Source organism: Lepisosteus platostomus, chromosome 4 (genome assembly GCF_059453375.1).
Source record: "Lepisosteus platostomus isolate fLepPlt1 chromosome 4, fLepPlt1.hap1, whole genome shotgun sequence".
Classification (NCBI taxonomy): Eukaryota; Metazoa; Chordata; class Actinopteri; order Semionotiformes; family Lepisosteidae; genus Lepisosteus; species Lepisosteus platostomus.
The window spans coordinates 73,500,120-73,522,630 of record NC_142614.1 but is presented as its reverse complement, the minus strand read 5'-3'; the positions used below and the strand labels follow the sequence as shown (position 1 = coordinate 73,522,630).

The 22,511-nt window shown below is 38.0% G+C and overlaps 1 long non-coding RNA gene across 1 annotated transcript; it reads right to left on the bottom strand.

Moving 5' to 3' along the window:
- Nucleotides 1-482: 482 nt before the first annotated feature.
- LOC148673803 (uncharacterized) lies at nt 483-22,432 on the bottom strand. The gene is made up of 3 exons (XR_015936115.1): nt 22,216-22,432; nt 10,340-10,410; nt 483-682 (listed from the first exon to the last, which is right to left on the bottom strand). It is a non-coding gene; the product is annotated as an uncharacterized LOC148673803 (long non-coding RNA).
- Between the last annotated feature and the right edge of the window lie 79 nt (nt 22,433-22,511).

The window sequence follows — 22,511 nt, the reverse complement described above, 5'->3', positions numbered from 1 at the left end:
TTTAAATGACCTTATAGTGAGATACTTAATGGCTGAGTCAGACGAATTCCTGCCATTAAAAACAAGGCTTCTGATGTTCCTAAAGGTTGTGAGCCTGTACTCACAAGTATAACAATTGCAAAAATTCACAAGTAAAAGCCTTTATGAATCGGTAATGTGAGTGATTGTCACCGACTTAGTACTAACTTGGTCATTCTGGTGTCATTTGTATATTTTGTCCTGTTCTATAATTACTGACAAATGAAAATCATCGTTGCAGTCCGCACCGTGTGGTATTTTGTTGAAAATATGTTGCTTTGTTTCACAAATTCACAGAATTGAGACCACGATAGCTAGGTTGTGGCATGACTCCTTTTTGTGGGTAACAAGAGCACAATGACAGAGTTTGCCATCCAAAGATCATAGATCTACATAGATGCACATACCATTACGAATATGACTTTGCTGAGAACAGCAGATTTTTTTTAATCAAAGAAGAGCCATTAGGGTATGCCAATTATTACTTTAATGATCTTTAAGTCTGAACAGGTAGTCTCTGTAGTCAACTTGTTTGTTATGTTTGACTAATGCCTGCCAGTAAAACAGTCAACTGCACATGAAATCCCCTCTTCGATGCCTCTCAAGACCTGAAAGTCCCACTAGCAGAAACACCTGTAAGCTCTGAATGTTGGGTTGCTCCCACCTACAAAAAGGAGAAAGAGAAGATTTTCAGTAAGCAGTGTCATTACACTGCAGAATTGAGGTGGACGCTGGCCAGAGTTCATGTCCTAAAGAATCTGTGCCACTAAAAAGATTCAATCTTGGCTGGGTGCAGGAGTTTTTCTTTGGATAAATGACCAAAGTGCTGCATTCTTGAGCTTCATCACACAGAAATAAAATGTTGTTTTTTCATTTGACCCAAGTCTGCATATGTCTTACCCATCATTCTTGACAAAATGTATCTAATAAAAGCAAGATCTGCACACATTGTATAAAACAATCATTTAACATCTTAATCACATCTAAACATTCAATGAGGGTATATCCAACAGGTACAAAGAGATCTTTCAGGACTTTTACACCCAGCAAATAATGTTGTACAACAATAAAAATGTTTTTGTTTTTCTATCAAGAGGAGCCTTTCTACAATACATGAGCACAAACACAAACATTTAGGCCATAAAGTTTAAACTGAATCTATCTGATGCAAGGTGAGTTTGTGTATTATTGATTGTTTTTCAAGGAGCTGAAACCTTTAAATTTACAATTCAGAGAGCATTTATGCAATTATTTTTTGTTTTTGCCTAAATGAATTATATTTTATCAATGTAAAATAAATATCTGTGCTTTACCCACAACCTACAGTATAAGCAGAAATAGAGTGATACACAAAGAACAGCTATGACTTTGTATTACACTTTCCAGAAATAGTAGAGCAGTTTGCAATAACAGCTGGTCAGGAAGCCTTGTGTTATGTCACTTGCCTTCAGACTGCATCACCAAGCATGGGATTATCTAAACATTGAAGTTTATCCCATCTTCGGATAGCAAATTCTTATTTCTACAGTAGGAAGCAAAGTCATCATCACAGCATGATTAGCTGTGGCTTTATGTGAACTACCTGAGCAAAATGCATTTTTAATAGTGCTTTTTGTTTGGAGCTTGTGGCACAGCGCAACAGATACACTTTTACTTCAGGAGATACAGATAAGCCCCAGAGAGCTTTAGAGTCAGGGAGGCAGCATGCTTGGTGAATCAAGGCTACCTGACTATACAGGTGACAACCTGGTAATACGAGTTAGGATGTGAGAACATAAGGAAAGTCACAAACACAAAGTTTATTGTCTAACAAGAACATGAGAAAAGATGAGGGGGTATACCCTTCCTGTCCAAGTCATGTGAGCCAGAGGTCTCTACAAGGGTGATGAAGATGGGGGTAGGAGGGGAGTTCCTGAACCAAGAACGCATCTTATTTACAAAGACCGAAGAGTAGGTGACAGGTATGACTGAGGACTTATCTTCCTCAAGAACTTTTGTTGTGAACGTGTTGTGATTTTTTCAGGAGATGGGCCTCTCAATCACTGGGTTAAATGAGTGGATGGATTCTCTAACATTGGTGCTCTTCCAATTACTCATCCGATTAAAAACTATGTGAGTTTACCAGACAAGTAAATAAGTACTGTACTTTTAATCATTATGTTATTAGGCAGATCTCCTTTTCAGCATAAAGTCAGATGAAGGAAAAGAAGACTTCTCACACAGGGTTGAAAACCAATTTAAAAGGAGTTGGCACCAAGGTCATTATGCCTACAATGTGATGAATGTGTTGATTCTGAATGTAAGGAATTCGAAAACGTCTTCTTGTATTATTTCTCTTTTCTAAAAAGAAAGATAATCAATGAAAATATGCATTACCGTATATCCTAAAGGCTGTTATATATACTTACAATGCGTATTTTGATTTTTACAGAGACCAGGTTTAACAAAAAATGCATTAATTGCCCTGTTTTAATAGAAAAATGTCACTAAAAACCTGATTACTTAATATGATATCTTCTACCTTGAATACTACATAGGGACCATCACCACTAATGTAATAATATGTAGATAATACAATATAGATGCGTGCCTACACAGCAAGTGAATTGTGTGTAGTGTCCGCCTGAATGAAGTTAATTGGCTGACTGAGCAGCACGGGAATTTGAAGAATGTTGTTATCCCATTCGCTGCTTCATCAGTCCATTGACCTCCTGTGACAGAGGTCACACTATAATAAGAGGAGGAATGGCTTCATGTTCAGTAATATCTTAAGACTCAAGAGGAGCAAAGATTTAAGAGGCTAGTTTGTGTTTGGTTTTGGAAACAGTGAGAACTTGTATTAGATTGCTCAATGCTGGGAAAACATTAATTGCGTAATCATTTGCCTAAACCTTAGGCTGTATTTTGGCTGCCAACCCCAACATTATATTCTAATTTGTCTAAAATAACAATTCTGCAGTTTTGATGTCTATCATTGCTATAGATTTTTCTTTATGGGATATGTAATAAACATACATTTAAGTTTCCTTAAACTGTCTGCAATGAGGAATACAGTATTAGGAAAATATCAAGCCAGAGGGGGAGGTTAGCTTAGCTTAGCTTACAATTTCTCTCCACTGCCAATCAACCTTTTTATGTGTAATTTGCCAAGTGTTTCATTTTCATCTGCCAGAATATTATTTTAGTGGGAAAAATATTTTCTGCAAAATGTACTGTAGCCATAGCTTTAGTTTTGGTGTAAACATAATTTTAATTTTCTGTAATAAAATCCTGCAGCATACCACACTGGGTAATATTATATAAACAAAAGTTCTTCCATTCAATCCCAAGCCTGTCCTTTGATCTTCTGAGGAAGTCTAGCAGAAGAGAGAAGTTCAGAGGACTTATACAAACTTCTAAGAAGAGTTCAGGTGCTTTATTCATCATTAATAGAAGTTATGAATGCTAACTCACTGGATTTTTTTAATCCAATATTGTAAAACAGGGATATAATGGGTTAGAATACATATAACCGAAATTCAATATAAGTTTCTTGACCTGTTTGTGTTGGTTTTCTATCAAGATTTATTGTGCATTCAAAGCTCTGGATTAAAGATTTAACTGCTCCTTCCTGGAACTAAGTTTCTTCTTGCTGCTTCTTGCCTGAACAATTGAATTGGGGAAAACTGAGCCATCGCCTGAGTAAGACCACCTCCTTCGAGAAACCACTTAGGATTGATCCACAATAAACTGATCAGCAAAATAAATGGAAGCTGACCGTTGACACTTGGAAAAATAGAAAAACTCTGAAAATTATACAAATCAATCGACAAGGTTTGGATATCTGCAGGGGAACACATACCTGTTATTATGAATTATGCAAAGCTGTGTTGAACAAATCAAACTTAGTAAGACACTTAAGTGTGCATGTTGTAATGTGCCTGTGCCGTAACATTACTGGAAACTGAGGAGGTTTTGTTTGCTGTTTATATGGACAGAGGCAGAAGAAGAAGAGCTGAAGTGGAATTAATAAGAATAGGAGTTCAGTGAATCTCTACTTTCACAATGAAATAAAACAACCACGGTCATTTTTTTATTTTAAATCTGAAAAGACCCGGCTATTTTTTAGAAAAGTGCTCAGTCACAGTGAAACGACAAAATGGTGCAAAGGCTTATGGTTACAGGTCAGGTGGCCTCCCTGAAAAATATTAGTGAGCTATAGGTTGTTAGATATAAACACAGTCAATACAAGCTGTTCTGTTGGCAGCATTTCAATTTTCTCCTTTAACAGCAGCTCAGCACTGCTTTTAAAATTCTTTACCTTTTTTTTTTGTTTTCTTCTTTTGACTTTTTTATTTGGAAAAAATGTTTTCTTACAGTCCAGAGTAAAACGCTTAGCCGGTGATATTTTTTTTCTGCTTTGCATTCAATTCCATCGTACACTTTGTTTCTCTGTTTCCTCTCCAAAGGAGCACTGGGAATGTACAGTACTCTATATTTAGAGAACCTAGGACCAGAGAGGAGTGATTGATTTCAGAGTGTAAAATACAGGCAGGACTGTGCTCCAGAGGGGCCTGAGACCATTTGACAGAGATGTGAGGTGAAGTTCTTTATGTTTTCTCATTGTAAGGAGGGCAGTTTATTGCTTTATAAAAATAGTCATGATATTCTGGATGCTCATGCTAAATCTCAGTCTTATCCAGGTTAGCAAAACTTAAATCATTGATTGATACTTGATCCTTTCCAGCTTAATATTAAATGTGACAACAGACAAACTGTATCAAACAGCAGGTTTAATTCACAGTGAAAGAGTAGAGCATCAAGAGAGATTAAGTTTCTAACAAACACCAGCTCTGAAAGACTGAGGAAAGCACAATTCTGTGATTCATTTAGAATGTCATTTCATTACGTTGTGCACTCACTACTGACAACAAAACAAGCTTTTATTTTACTTGAATCTGATTGAGATGCTTTGACTTCACTTAAGAGAACACCATGAAGCTATTAAGAGATTAGAGCTGTGTCTTCTTCAGGTCAGGAGTTAGAGTCTTGAGGTATCTAAAGATACCAAAGGTCTGGTGCTGTTGTTGCCATTAGCACATCATTTGATAGGGCTGAAGAGTTCACATCTTAGGAAAAGGATGAATTGCAGCAAGAGTGCAAAAAATTACTGATTACAATTTTGGATAAAAGTGATAAATTAGTTCACTCACTTCACTGCAACTGATTTCCAAGCTATTCACTGAAACTGTGCATTGATATCTAATGGGAATTGCGACACATTTCAGTATAGCTCTCACTTCAACAATACATTAGAAATTGTATTGCCCGACAGGGATTGGGATGTCCTCAATGTGGCATCCGTACCAGGTGATGCACCAAGTTTGTCCCCTGCTGCTCAGTCTTGAAGAATATGACACACATCCGCCCAAGTAAAACCACGGTGTGTGCAGAGCAGTGAGGAAGCTTCATGGCCCACACAGGGACTGAGAGCAGCTGCCTCTTCCTACTGAAATAACCACTGTATCAACAACTCTTTTTGAACTTCTTCTGTAGATGGACTCCTGTCACTCAAAGAGCTACTGATCTTGCTTTGTAGCATTTACTTTCATTTCACTCTGAAGTTGTAACTGGTGATGCTGGAAATGAAAAGCAAGGTCCTACCATTAAACTTCTAGAGTACTTTCTCATGGAGAACAAATTGCCTTCCAAGCTGTCTGTGCATGATGTTCTGTTTTGTTATTGAGGAAGGAAAAAGAATCGTCTGTGAAAAAATAAAACGGATTGTTTGATAAGAAGATTGTTTAAAATTAGAGTTCTTTGTCTGGTTAGATGCGTAGGACAGTCAGGCTTATATTTTGTGACGATGCACTCAATCCATAGATTACCCCTCCTTCTCTCTGCTAGATACACAGGGACTCCTTCCGGCTAAACTGGGGCTTTCCTATAAAGACGTCTACATTTGTACTTGTGTTCTTTTTCAGCAGAAGTGGAGACTGCATAGAAATGCATTTGAAATTAGAATAGAAGGCATTTGTTATGCAGAAGATTGTGGAAGTGTGGAATGAGATACCCAGCCATGTTGCTGAAGCCAGTACCCTCGTTTATTTTAAGAAACAACTGAATGACATCATGGGATCAATTAACTTCGAACATGTTTTGGATGGGCGGATAGTAGTAGACATTTGTCATTCTTATGAAGGGTACTGTGAATCATAACCCTTGTAAAATTTATTTAGATATGTAGGACGTGCTTTATCATCACTCTTGAGACTTGACTAAAATAAAAATGTGTTATCAATCGCTTGGATAATTAAGTTTATTCCAAATGGAAAACCAAAGGGAGACATGGGAAACCTACAATGTTGTGATGGTGATCAACACAGCATGCCTGTGTAATTTACAGTAGGTCGTGAGGCCTATCTCTTGGACACCATAGGAAATAATGGAAATTGTGCTGGGTGTTGCTCATTTTCCCATGTTGAAAATGAATGTGCTGGACAGTTGTTTTTTGACTGCCATTTCTGAGAGCTCAGGGCTCTCAGAGTCTACATCAGCCTCTTCACCTTAAAGCTGAACTACCCTGCAAACAATCCAAAACAAAATTGTTGAGATTATAGCTATAAAGGATGTTCCTGCATAAAATCCAGATGTCCTCAATTTCTGTGATGAACTTTGAGACTGTGAATCCATTCAGTGTGAAAATAAACATCTGTGGGGAACAGGGAATCCAGTCAGAGAAAAAAGATGGGTGTGATAGAAATTGCACACCTCATTTTATTTGTCCAGCAAAATAATTCAGACAACTGGTTCTTCAAAAATTAAAAATAAATGTGTATTTGAAAATTAGTCATTAAATCAGATGTCTTTTCAGTTGTTCCAGCTGTAAACAGACGGCTGGATGAGATCCTTGGATCACTTAATTGCTTACTTGCATATGGACTAGATAGGCCAAATGGCACCCTTTTGTTTGCAACCATTCTTATGTTTTTATGTTTAAAAAAGAGCACACCACAGTTATTATCCTAGCTCTTTTTTTATGAATTATGATATAAGTAACTTCAGTTTATTTTTCTAACTCAATTGTTTTGCTGTAGGATTCAGGACCAAGCAAGTACCTTGTTCGTAAAACGCTGACCACAATCTTGTTAGTGCCTCACCTTTCCTCGAACCAAGCAACAGGTGTGACGAGGTACACATCTCAACTAGGATGACGTCTCTGTAGGGACCTGAGGCATCACGGTGGTGAAGTGGTTAGGTCTCTGACCCAACTCTTGCCTGAAACAATGCTTTTGTACCCTTGAGAAAGATCCTGCACTCAGAGAGCAACAGTAAATGCCCTGCTACATAAATATTCACCAGGTCATCACTGCAGTTCTGCAGTGATTCTATGAAAGCTGATTTATCTGCATAAATAAATAATTAAATGAGAAAAACACTGAAGTTTGCTTTTTTGTTTTTTTAAACCCAATGAATTTTCATCTTGGAACAGAGGAACACTTTTATGAGGCCTTTGCTGGTTTTGGTGTGTGCATAATAATAATAACACAATAATTTCAGAAGAAAGTCAACTCCCAGTTTCCAACAACTGCAGGTTCACTAAGGTATAAACAGGGATCTCTAGACCATTTTGTCCCAGTGTTGGTTACACAAGCACCCCTTCACCAGCCCATTGACATTGTCTGTGTAAAAACCCTCTGGCTCATTTTAGGGGTCAAGCATACTGTTACGTTATTGAAGTGCTTCAGGATCTAGAAACAATGAACACAAGAGTCTGCTGAGCTTTAAGGGGTCTGAGAGACATTAATCAAAAGGAATAATCTGGTTTACTTCAATTAATTAAGTTCTTGATAAATCATTAATAGTCATCAGCAGTCCAGGAACACAGAATAAAAAACACAACCTACAAGAAGAATAAGGAAACGAGGAGAAGAAAGAGCCAGATAGAGGAAGAATGTCAGGCAAGAGGACCTTTCTCGAATCAGCTTTGAGCTCCAGAGTCCAGCTAAGTATCTAAACCTTCTTTAACAGAGCTTATCCTCTGTTATTTTAAGAAACTCTGATTTCTTTTAGAAGGAATTTCAAGGCTAAAGATATTCTCTCCAGGTTAGTGATGCGTTTTTAGAATAGGGAGGTAGGAGTCATATATATTGGAAGAGAAATTTAGCTCTGGGTTATATTCTCATTTATTTATGATGCAGTTCCTTTGATAGCTCAGTTGGTAGAGAGGACATGACATTTATGATGCACGTTTACATCTCTTGAGGGCCTTTTTAGTCATTATATAGGATTTTTTAATATTGGGTTAGCAGTCTGGGTTTTAGGTCAGGATGTAGGTCTCCGAGACGCCTTGTTTGTAAACAGGGTAACTTGTATTTCTTATATTGAGTTGTGTGTTGTCTAGTTTGTATTATCTTCATTATTAATAAATATTTGTTTGTGTTAGTTTGCCTCCCATTTATTACTCTTCTACCAGAGCTGTGCCAGAGTACAAAGAACTGAAGTACCACTGACATGACTATACTGACCGCTGTGGTATAGTCTTGTCATATCTTCATAGTTTGTGGGTTATTTAATTTTTGATTATCCTACTCTGTATTTTCTCATTTCTCTCATTTGTTACTGTAACATTTGTAATGTCTGAGGCTACTGCAATAAAACCACAGTGTTTTCTCATCAAAGAGGGGTTGTACATCTCCAGACAAAAGTGCTCACTGTGGATGCACTATGCACACGCAAGACTGGTGAAAAGGACTCCCTTTAGATACAGTGCACAGTCATGAATTCCATTCAATATCGAAAAAAAATTCTGGAAATAAATCCAGATTGCACTGTTTCAGTTTCAACAAGCTCAGCTTGGTTCAAAACAAATTCAAAAACAGTTTTTGCATTTTTTTGCATTCACATTAGTTCAAAAACAAATGCAAAAACTTTTCAACTTAATTCCTAAAACAGTGACATTTTTGGAACTCCAAGAATATAAAACACCTCTTGAAGCACCTTCATGTGCTGTTTACAGATGCAAAAGTTAAAACTGAAGACGAAAGGCTTCTTGATTGCTCTCTGTGATAAAAAGGATTGGACAAGCAGAATACACTACATATTCATGAGCTCTGCTAAACTCACAACAGCCCAAAGTTTTGCCCTTTGGAGCTATAATACTGAGATTTCTTGTGCGTGGCCTTCTGATAAAAATGAAGACGGGATAAAAGCAGAGAACACCCTCACTTCTATTCTCTTTTCAATGTCACATTTCAGTGTTTAACCCAAGTAGTGAGGAGCCTCTTTTATTTTTCAGGAGAGCCCTGTGGCTTCATGATTTAAACAAAGTGGAACACTTTCCTGCTTTCAATTAATATGCACCCTGCAGCTTTAAACCTACAGTACATCTGGAGTAGATTGGACTGAATGTTAAGTCCCCTCCACCCGAAGAAGAAAAGCAATGTTTTATTTTTGAACTGACTGGCGTCTGTGCAAGAACTGCATTTTCCAGTCCTTACATACATCAAACATGCTTACTTTCCATCCCTTTACTGTTGAAATAAACGGCAGGCTATGAAAAACTCAAAGACAGTACCCTAATAAAGTCCACAGGTCTGTGAAATATTGTTGCTTTTTCTCCTTTAGTGTATTGCTCTTTTGTAAACTCATCGTCTCTGTGCTAGAAAAGGGACGTCCAGTCCTGGTCCTGGTGTCTGATGTGTGTTCAATTTTATTTCCAGCTCAGCTCTTTATGACCTTAATCACCACCGTGATGTCCAGTTTAAACTCTTTCTTCAGGTGCTGCTGACCTAGAAAACGTGCAAGGCCCTCCAGAACCAGGACTGGACACCCCTGCTCTGGAATCCAACCAAACACTCTAAAACAGTAGAAGTACCTCTTCGTCTTCTAAATGTTATATCTTCTAGTGAATTGTGGTGTCCTAACTCTATTCCTGCTGGACGTACTTTAATACAATGAAACAAATTTACATCCTTTAGTGACCATGACTATGTTTTCCATTACGCCCCAGCAGGCCCACTAAGCAGCAGATCAGACAGAGAAGTAAGAAACTACTTCACCTGTTGAAATAAAGCTAACTTTATAAGGCAAGAGTATAAGTCAGGACACCAGGGCTGACACCCCTGTTCTTCAGGAGGAATGTGCAGGAAAGTGCTGCTGTGATACCCCGGTTGATTTTCTCACAGGATTCCAGTATTCCCTGGTAATATATCCAGACTACAGATTATCTCTAATGTCATCTGTGCTGTCGTGCAGCTACCATGTACAGGTTTCTCAGTCTCAGGCCTTTGGTTAATCCTGATACCTATGTGCTTAAAGGGTTAAACACCATAACACTCACAGCGTCTTGTAGCTTGGCCTCAGACCAGGGCTGGTGTCAAGTAATCCTGTTGGCAAGGGGGGCTTTACATCCTTTGGAGGGAAAACGATAAGATCAGATCACTTTATTAGCCATATACAATTTTCTTGCATTAGGAATTTGTCTTTTCGCAAACTCCAGCTTGCTCTCCATGAGACACACAGACAGGGAGAGAAGCTTGGGGTCAGAGCGCAGGGTCAGCCATTGTACAGCACCCCTGGAGCAGCTGGGGTTAAGGGCCTTGCTCAGGGGCCCAACGGAGTAGGATTCCTCTGCCGGCCGCGGGATTTGAAACCGGCAACCTTCCAGCCACAGGCGTAGATCCTTAGCCATAGAGCCACCGCTCCGCCCTACAGGTAATCCTGTAGAATCCTGTAATCCAGTAAAAGGTCATACAGGTAATCATTTTCTGCATTCTGGAGGGTCTGCATCTAAACTGCATGTGTAAGGTAGTGTTCTTAAAGCATTGCTTCACCAGTGCTCGTTTCAGATGGACAGCGCTCTGTGCAATGGGTTCAAATACAGTATGTACTTCAGCACATGGCAATAGTTAAAAATATAAAGACGCTACATAGATATCACGACTTCATCTCAAATCTCTTATCTTGCCATATTCTCTGGGATTCCCTATTTTCCTATTCACAGACTCTGCATCTTCTACAGACCAGTCACAAGATCGCACACACTGCTAGTGTTCACAAGTCAAAGCAACAACTCTTTCACACAGAGAGCCCAAGAGGCAGGTTCACTGGTATCATTCTCCTCTTGGTTATTAAATCCAGACAGTGCTTATCACGTCTGTACTATAGCCAGCTACAGGATCTGTTTTATAAGCAGTGCAAGGAGGGTGGTAATTCTCTTTCAACAGCAATGACACTTTTCCAACTGGATCCCTGTACATTAGTAAGCTGAAAGAAATGTGCACAGTGACTAGGGAAATCATTTATTGTAGACATTCCTGTTCTTTCTTTCAGTGTATCCTAATTGTAATTATGAGCTTTTAACAAGCAGGGTTCCATGTTCTGGCCTCATTAATAACCGTGAATCTGTCACAAGATTAAGAAGCTTAAACTCCCTCTGACAAAAAAAAAACCCCAACACAACAGTATATCAAAACAAATACAATTACCATGACGGCTGCCACAAGTAAGACCACTGTATTATTTTAGTGATTGTCACAAAGTTGCTTTTTAAATTAAAATAATGTTTGGGTTCATTAACACACTTTCCTTCAAAATACATAGTGACATCTTCCGAAGCTCAAAGCATACAACCCTTCTCAGTCTGATTATTTTTGTCAGGGATTCACAGTTCACTTTTTAACTACAAATAGGTGGTTCTTTTTTTGTTCTGAATTTAAAAATCCTAAATGGTGCGAGTCGACGTCTAAACTGTGTGAAGGTACCAGTAATCCATCAAATGAAGATAACCCTAACAAAATCTTTATTTTCTGCCACATAAAAGACCCAGTACTTAGCTACAGAAACATACAGTACATGTGTGGGGAATCGGACAAAAGTGGAGGGCAGCCTACACCAAGCCGAAAATGAATTTTGCTGGAATTTTGTTTTTTTGTATTACTTCTGTATGTGTTTTTCTTGTGGGAGGAACGGTTCTGGATAATTTGCCCTGGTATAAACCTACATCATTTGCGTAAGACGTAAATTCCCATAATTTACAGCAAGGCACACTCTTAAATACATATCCTAACCCTTATGATTTTCTGTCTAAGAACTAGAAGATATTAATTCCACAGTGAAAAAAAACACACACACACACCTGAAGATGATCCACAGCCGAAATCTTGTTTTTTTCTTTCTATTGATCATCTTGGAAACTCGATGTTTCTTTACCACTCACACACCGATACAGATCCCCACTCTTGTCTGTCTATTCCGAAATAATCGGTCGTGAAAATGAGATACATGGCATATATAAAAAAGTGTCTTTATGATAAGTGAAAAATTTTTTTTAAAAAGTGTCTTAAAACTATAATTATAAGGAGGCGTATTTTCCTGCTCATTTTTATGATCATCTTGATTTCAAAGGGAAAAACATTACATAGCACTAAGTAGCTGGTGACAACACTGGTGGGCAGGCATGGTGTAAAGGTGATGTTTCTTGCAGGACTCAGTTGTCGGGCTGCTTTTAATCTGCTCGGTGTTCAGAACTCGTTTCTGTCAGGCCTGCTCAGAGGCAGGAGAGTGTGGCCTGGCGATGTCCAAGCACAGGTCAAGCTCACACATTGAGGCAGGACAATGAAGCTGAGGGAACGCATCTGATCCACAAAGGGGACCGTCTAGACGCAGTCCCATCACCCTGCCCAAATCTGGCGTGGGTGTTCCCAAAGGGGCTGTAATGTAATTGTTCTGATGTCTGTGTTCATTCCCCCTGTCCAGCACTGTGTCAGATGTAATTGCTTCTGAAATACAGCGTGCTCCCAACAAGAAGCACCAGGAAGACAATGTTATTTTGGGAATTATAAGGAGTATTAAACAACAAAAAAAAAAGTATTTAAAAAATTTAGGGCTGTAAACGATAGTGTTCAAATGCCCATAGTTTGGTGATAAAAAGTCCTTCCTAACCTAACAGTATGTCTGCTGAGTAAGTACAAATTAGTTGAACAGTGATAATCTGAAACGTCCAAGAAAGAATAAGTCAAAAACAATAAAACAATTTGTGTTTAAAGTGCTTGTCAAGAAACTGAAAACAAAAAATAAAATTGTTCTCCTCTGAACTTTTATTTATCTACTTCATAGGTCATGCTTTAATAGAAATGTTCTAAAGGTAACAGATTTATCATCGATTTAAAAAACATAAGAATCCTGTGCAAACACCTTCTAGAAAAATGTTAACAATGGTTTATGAAACGTTTAATATGGCTAGATAGTATGTAAAAACATCATCACTATCAGATGCATAACTAAAGAATCACACACATGTTTAAAATTCTTATTTTTATTATAGTACAATAAAAACATAGCTGTGGAATTTCAAATACATTAATATTTCTATTATCTCAGAAGTCTGCAGTTTGAAATGAAAACCAATGGCTGACACAGACCTACTGTAGATTTTGATGTTATTATATTGCTGCAGTTTCCCTTGAAGGCACACACTTATGTCTTCCTTATAACTATGAAAAAATGCACTGCTGTTTACACTAAATTTGATTATTGACAGAAATATTAAATATAGAGCCGCAAATTTCATCGGACGTTGCACACATTTTCATAATGGAAGCTATTAAATAAAAAACCTTAAAAACGAGTGCCAATCTCTGTGATTCCTCCTCGTTGGAGAAGAATAACATTAAAAAATTCATGCTTAGAAACTACTCAAATGTACTAAGTTTTTTGGGGGTCTGCCACGATTCAGCAGTAACAATAGGCAGGAGGTGTAATTTAGCCTAAAACAAAGCCCCAGACAGGCCTGACACATTTTTATTAGACAGACATCTACAGATGAGGCAGAAGCAGACAACCCCTATATGCAATGACACACTTGGGAACACTGACTATAAATTCACAATGCACAGATCAGGTTATACAATCCTCAGTACTTATCTCTCACCTAACTGTCTAGCCTTGTAATGTCCCCGTGTCCATCTGTCCTTAGCTCTGACTCCACCTGAGTCCACATCCAAAGCTATCTGGTGAAGTAGTCCTGCATTTCAGGGGGGGTGGGGTCACACTGCTCTGTCCCACACCACCTCTGATGAAGACATGAAGACAATACCCCTTGGAAGATACAACAACAACAATAATAATAATAATAAACTTTATTCTATATAGCACCTTTAAAGGTGGCTTCTCAAAGCACTTACAGAACAACAACAAAAAAATACACAAGATTTGCACAATGAAAATACAAAATGAGAGGAGAGAGTAGATGGGGGTACTGAATACAGTAGGAGCAGAGGGGTAAATAACAGGACCAGTTAAGTAAGGGCCCTTCTAAAGAAGACGGTTTTGAGTCTAGAAAGAGACTCTTCTTAAGGAAAACACGTGAAAAGGGCAGGAGATGAGAAGTGGCCATTTAGCTTTTTAAACAGAGATTTTGATCAAAGTTCATGACAGATGGTAGCAGCCATTTTCCATGACGTCAAACTCGGAAAGACGGCAGTAAACCTCCCTCCCTTCCTCATATTCATCTTTCTGCATCCCTCCTTACCCCATCTCCACCTTTGCAGCTCCCCCTTGGAGAACTTCGCTCTGTGTACGTGTCTCCTGACTGCCTCATCCTTCAGCCAAGCGGGTTAAGCCACAACTTCCTATGCCTAAGAAAATTTAGCACTTTTAAAATTTGGTGAGGTCATTACTTGTGAAACCAACACATCGTCCGTTCTTCCAGCTACAGCGACTGGCTGCTAGTGTGCTCTGACCCAACTACTGTCTCCAGTCCCCCATCCAGGCTCTGAACCCAGAAAGTACCACTTCCGAGGTTCGAACTCCTCCTGCTGTTCTACACTTTTCTGACAGAATGTCCCTACAAGCTTCCAGGAGTTCCATCCTGCTGCAGTCAGGTGGAAGCCAGGTTTATGCTTTTCCTGGTCTACCACTTACTCCCCTCCCTGTAGAAACTGCATGAACTCTCCCTCGAAGTCTCCTGCCCCTGCCACTCCACCATTGTTTTCTGGAGGGGTCCCTGGGACTCAGGTACACCTGCGCCTTCATTAAGCTAAAAGAGTCGGCCTGCTTCGCTGAGCTGTTGTACACATGCTTTAAGCAACATCCAGTGCACTCTGCTCTCAGTTCAGACAAAGCCCATCCACAGTTAGCACAGTAGCTGAGGTGAGGGAGCCAATCACTTCAGGCTCGATTATGACTCAGCTGCTAGTCTGAGTCATATGTAGAAATTAAACACACACACATGTGCACAAAACACCAGCCCTCTCTGCCACTGCCTGCTTTTCATTTCCATCCAGCACTGCAGCGCTGTTACCATTCTCCCCAGCTCTATACCTGAAAGATCTGGGAATCTGCTGCTATGCCTATATAATGAATAAGGAGTCGATTTACACCCGAAGCAGACATAAGGAGAAACCCACGACATCTTCTCACAAATCAGACAGATTGTAATTACCAGGCCAAGACTTAATTACAGCCAATCCAGGAACTGTGCATGGTGCAACACTGACACTGCTCATTCACCGATTCTGCATTCAGATTCCAAAGACACTTCCTTTAAGGTTAATTCCGAATTGTCTCCTGTAGCAAATATACCATATTAATAGTCCCTGTAGACCTGAAGGATGAAAGAAAATACAAGATAAGAATCACAACAATTCACATCATTTAGAATTTTGCAATATCTTAATGGTAAGTAATGAAGAAAAGTATTTTTTAAAAAGCAATCTGTTGCAGGTAACATGCCTAACAGATTACTTCTTGATATTAACTAGAGGTGATGTCTTACCTCACATAGGAGCTATACACACTGCACAGATCTCTGTTACCAATGTAAATTATTTCCAACCTCTAATTAATTTTATAAAGTAATCCCTTAAATAAGTAAACTGTAAATGTTATAGATTACTTTTTACAAATACAGTTCTCCATCACTGGTCATGGTTGAGTAAACCACGAGGAAAGACTGTTTAGAATGCACTTTTGACATCAAGAATTTGTTTCTAAATGTCTGAGCTTCATAAAAGCGCACATTTTATTATCCATCCACACAAAAAAACCTTAAACTTCAGAACCTACAGTAAAAATGAACTTTCATGCAGTCTACTGACTTGCAAATTATTGGATTCATGTGCTGTTTTTAAAAATATCCTTTCCCTCTATTACAACACTGCTTTGAATTGCTTAATGCTTGGACAATTATTAAATTCATATCCTAAGTATATTTTTCCAAAAGGCCATAATTGTAACAAGTGTTTTAGTTTTGTATAGATATTTAATCCACATCATGGTTTAGTGTTAATGATATCATAGTGATGATTATCACAACGCATTTCTAAAAAAAAAAAACAAGCCTCTATATTTTATTAACTAAACTGATAAACTGAAATATCTGGTAAAAAAAAAAACCAACTGGATTTTCTATAATTGGTTTGTTTTGTATACTTTAGAAAAAAATATAATTCAGCTGCTGTCTTATTTATTTAGAAAATGAATCATTCGAAAAAAGTGATTAATAGCAACAATATAAAGAAATGTATAATGTTTAACACTGTACAGCACAGCTAGTGTTCGACATTAAAGTGTAGCATCACAGGATTAAATTATAAGAACAGCCATACAGTATTGTGAAAAAATGACCAATAGTAAATTTAAATGAAAAAGGAGGAAGAAAACGTTTCTAAAACATTAGAAAAATGGAACCGGCCTATGAACAGTAAATCTTGTTGTACCAGTTAACCGTGAAGACCGTTCATGTAAAGGCTATTTTGCGTTAGCCTATAAGTTTATCGAACTGTAACCCAGTAGTAGAAATGAATTATTTCAGTACATAGGTAACTGGGGGGGATCACTAACAAATATACATTATTTATCGTCTATGCACCTTTAATTTCAAGTCAAACCGAACAAAACGTGTCGCCTGGCCTGTATGGCGCAGGCTGTGGTTTACGTACCTAATTGACGCAGAGCACTAAGAGGCGACAGCCAATAAACAGTTAACAAAAAAGTCTTCACAAAAGGTTTTGACGGGTCTGAAAGAAACGGTCTGCGTCGTGTCTGGGACTGCTATTAGCTAAATCTTTAGAAAAGGGGAGGGGGCGTGAGCGCGGAGCTCAGCTAGCCGCGGCCTGTTTCATGACTACTGGGAGAGTCGCGGCATTGTAATCGAAGAGCTAAATCCGGCCAATCTGTTTTCTGCGCTTTAAATTTCAATTTGAAAGTAGACTACCTTTTAAATACACTGCCGAGAATAAAATACCCTTTGGAATCGGTTAATAATACAGGCCCGACATAGCCTAGCGTGGCTACAGTGACAGGGAGGTGAAATGAAACTGAAAATAATTAAAATGATGTATTTGCTAGGTTTCTTCGTAAGGTTTTTCAAAACTGCCTCGGCTTTTTCCGGGTGAGGCTCGGTTCAAGGTTTTCACGTCCAAGACGGCACCCAGGCGGAGGACTCTGAATTGCGCTAGCCCCCGCCTTTTCAAGCGCCATGGTGTTGTTGATATTCCCTACATTTCAATTCAGCGGGGCGAATTCTGCAGCTGCCTTTCTCGGGGAGCTGAATAGAGGGGACTTTTTTTGGGGAGGAGAAGCTGTGAATGCTTTCCCGATGAGAGATGAGGCATATTGAAAACTATATTAAATTACCCTGATTAACAATTTAGCCACGAACAGGGGAGCTTTAGGAGGATCTCTATAGGCAGGACTAGGGGCTATTCATTCTTCTAGCTCAGAGGTCGAAAGGTTTCTCAAGTTCACAGGCTCTGAGGCTTTGTTATGCTAACAGACAATCTCAAATCAGCTGCCTAGTGGAGTGTGAAATATAAATGATTCCTTGAGAACTTTCAGTAAGTTGTCATCCTGTGTCCCTCCAAATACCACGGCTGTTTGTTAAAATTCTGAACTTTTTTTTGGGAAAAAAAAACTTCCCAGTCTTAATGAATGCTTCTACTCGTCCGCTAGCCATCCCATTGACTCTCTCCAGACTCTTGGCAATCCTATCTTGGGTACCGGTTTAAATCCCATGCCATGATGCACTCTGGTTCAGTTATTACAGAGAAGCGAAATAAAAACGAGTAGCAGTGAGTTTCAGCCGCCCAGTGCCGCTTAGACAACTGATTTAGTTAAGTAATCAGTATCCTGGTCTGTATCCAAACTTCTAGGGCACAAAAAAAAAACAGTAAAAAATTAAACATTTTAAAACGCAAAGCAGAATTTGTTACTGTTGTTTGGCTATTGGAAATCGAACTTTTTTGTAAGTTAGAATATAAAATAAATCGGAAACGCGGACTCAAGTCAAGAGCGCGGGTCAGCATTGCCCGTCTTAGCCTCTCTAAAAAGTTCTGAATTTAGAAGTGACAAAAACATGTTAGAAAATCAATTATCATGTATAACCTTAAAAATACGTTTCGACGTTTTAGGCGATAATCTTCAAACGATTTATGAACATTTAGGCCTAAATATTTAGGCGATATATGAACAACTGAACTGATCAATTAAATCATAAATGTGTAATTGGTAAACAGATTGCAATGATAAGAATTCCCTATAGAGAATCTGATCCCTGAGCTCCTCTGGCCCAGCACATTACATCACAAGGAAAGTCGAACCCCTCTTCCTAACGTCATACAATTTCCCTTTTTATCACTAGGTGCGTTCTTTAAAGACATTTACTCGCAAGGACAATTTGATACAATAATTTTAAAACTATGTACTGAAAAGTGCTTTGAATGAATTGAGAACGAGCTTTCCTTCAAAACCCGATAATTCTTAAGGTTATTTCAGAATTCTGTGGAATTATTATTATTATTATTGTTGTTGTTATAAAATATCATTCTCCTTAACTTGTTTATGGTAAAAGATGTCCCTTCAAAAGAGTAAACCAAAGAATAAATAACACTGCGCTGCATTACGCATCCTAACAACGCATTTTGCGACATTGTTGTAAAACTGAGTCTATTAAGTGTAACCTTTTAAAAAATAAACAGAGTTCTGTATTGCACATTTTATGAGTAGCAGTTATTAATCCGAAGAATGGACCTAATTAATGTTATCCTTTCTCGTCAGTACATCAATGCATGTACGTATTATTAGGCTAATATTAGTTGAAACCACAGTTAACGACGGTGACACTGTCCGTATCCGCAAATAACGAAGTTCTGAGACGTCTCTTGAAGAAGCGGAATACAGATGAAATTGACAAATTTATTTAAAAGTGTGTTTGAGCCAATTAAATAAATATTCCGATGCCTGTACACCACGCATAAAAAACAATACCGTTTAACACTACATCAGTACATTAAAGGCAACATAAATAGTGTGTATCTTGCATTGCATCCCGAGTTGCCGTCCTGCACATAACTTATCGTGGTTATTTTAAAAGTCTAATAACGTATTTACATATATCCGCTGAATTTGCTCGTTAAGAGTAACTGTGTCATAAAAAAAATACTGATAAGAAGACACCATGAATTTCAGTTTGCATACACAATACCGATTTGGGAATGAGTAACATAGATTCCACCCAGCGAGTAAGGCTATATACCGAGTGGAAAGCACACCTTCAGTGCCAGAGGAGTCTGAATTAATTGTTCTGTTCACTGATTTTAAAAACAGTCTTATATTTCACTGGCAACCAATGCAAGGATGCTAGGAAGGGAAAAATATATATATATAATGGTCAGAGCTGGGTTTGGTTATTACCCGAACAACATATCGCTCGTATCTATTGGATAGAGCGGCTAATGGGGACTGAAGATAATTACTCCAGTAAGTTACAGAACAGATCAAACACAAGGGGAATGGGCATTAGCAGAGGGACCTTTAAAAGCCATAGCTGGCTAAAGAAGAGCTAGTCAGACAGCTAGAGAAGCTGGCAAAGAAGGGCGCTATAATTCAAGCCCTTTACGTCGTGGATTTTCTCTAACGAATGTGTATTAGATACTAAATTCTAAAAAAAAAAAGTTAAATGAAGTCGACTGATTTTGCAAAACTTGGGTAATGTGTTTGTTTTTTTCACACATTGACTGTGGGGAAAAAGGGTCGAGGGTGGTTGATTGACTATAGGCAGTAAAAACAAAATGAATGTAAAATATGCGTTCTATGGCGCGTTTCGTGATAGGAAAAACCAAGCTTTCTGACTTCATCGGAGGACACATTTGTGTTGCATATCCCCAAATTAGTATTACGAGCAACAGCAGTAACAACAGCCTTTAATGTTTTTAAGACCCATCCATGGAGCTCTATCCCAGTAACGTGTGGATAGCCCTGCATCGCCGTGCGTGTTTACAATGAATTCAGATGCCTTCGATTTGTTGTTAAATCTACGTTCTTCAGATTAAGAGAGAAAGTTACCCAGAACATCAGGTCTGCCTTTGAGCTGTTAACTTCTGGGAAACGAAACGAAACAGGATATACATTCATAAGAACTGGTTCTGATGGAGTGGTTGAACGTGTAGTATCTCTTTATCGGAAAACACAGGACCTTGAAAGTATAATTATCGAAAAAGAAAAAAACGATTTAAGATGAAATGATAAATGATTTATTCCACATATTTCTAACCTAGATCTCCAAACGAGCTTTTAATTTGACAAACGAGAGAGCACTAATTACTATAATTGTTTATTCCAATATTCACATTAATTAAAGCTTAATTGCGCGACGGTACATAATGATAATGCAAGAACAGGAAGAAGAGCCCAGTATCTGCCACTAAAATGTAAATTCATCTAAATATGTCTGAATTCGAATTAATGTAAGAAAACGAGGGGAAATACAGACCTTTATCAATTCAATGATAAAGATAACTCTTTACCGCCACGTCGTTTAAAACAATAGCCTATACGTTTAGGTGTAAGAAAAAAACAGCTAATAAGGATCTAAACTACTATATTACAAATGGCTTTTAAAGTTGGTCGTTAAAACGCGTTCATCTTAAAATAAATCTAAAATTAGACCTTAAAAATGAAGCTATACATTTGAGTGCAGGTGAATACAAATCAATTAAATACACCTTAAATTATTTTTCGTCCTAAATTATTTTTTAATGGAGATATGATATCAAACATTCACTTGCTACACGCCACCGCTTTTTAAATTCCCTCACAAGATGTCCAAAATGTGGCAGATATCCGCTCTTACATTTTAAAAAAGCGCGGTTCTCAGACCGCTGAACACGCACAAAAATACCTTTTCCGCCTCTTTAAATGACGTGGACTGACAAAGCAGATGAGCATCCAAACGTGTATTTGTCTCTGCAGGAAATTCAACAAATACATTATCTGAAGTCATCAGGGAGAAGTAATCAATACAAGTTAACAAGCAAGGGTTGATAAGATAACATTTATGAGAGGTCAAATGTCAAACGCCAGTCAAAGACTCTTAACCCCCTGGGTCATAAACCCTCACACTTAAACACACAGATTGTTATTTATTACATTTTCACAGAATTTAATACACTACAAATGGTCCTTGTAAACATGATTTTTTTGTCCCTTTAGTAAAGGTTATTTTTATGACATGAGAAGGATTTATAAAGGGTTCAATTTATTCACACCACCTTCGCAATACCGTCCCATCAAGCACGTAGCACACGCGACTATCTAAAATGGCCTATTTAGCAATCTGTCCGCTTAATTAAAAAAATAATGCAAATTAAAACATTTTAGATTTTTCTTAATTGGGAACTATAATATATGAGAGTCTGCGTGTTTAAGCTTTATCGTAAAATGAAATATCTTACTAGTCTAATTACGATGTTTAAATCGTAGGTAGCACTGATGAGCGGAACAGTTAACTGCAAACAATTCAATGTACGTTTTTATCGTCTTGAGTATGAGGTTACGGCGCATTTAATATCACACAATCAAGCTCCGCTTATGAGGTTTTTTTTGTGTAAAAAGTGATCGAATATATTGGATACATTTTTAAAGTCTGTCTGAGTTACCGGTATTTTCTAAGCACACAAAGGCCAGTGAGCTCCAACTGGATTCAAACGCCAAAATGTTATTATTTCAAAATTTGTTAATATCCTGGAGCAGCTCGGAAATTAGTGTTTTCGTCGTCAAAAGTAATATATCAGAAGATGACTTCGGAAAACGTTTTTTTCCTTAAGTCTCATTACTAAGCTTTCAGTAGTTCACGACTAAAATCTGGATTATTGCACGTCTGTCGGAATATTTAGAACAGAATATTAACTGCATATTCCAATGAAAATCTTCACTCACCTTTTGTGGGAGATCAAATCCAGAAAAGTCCATTTTGCTATAAAGAAAAACACACGTTCTCTCATACCTTTCTCAATAAACACACGCGAGCACACATGCCATAGGCTTCACATAAGAAGTCATTCATTTAGTAATTTTTGAAGAAAAAAGGGAGATTTTAATCAGCATGCTGATTGCATCGTCAAGCAACAAATAATTTACCAGCTCCAGCATTGCGTTCCATTAAAACCTCATTAAATTTTCTGTTCTCCAATGGGAAATTCAGTTTTTGAACAACCAACATTGGTTCATATGGT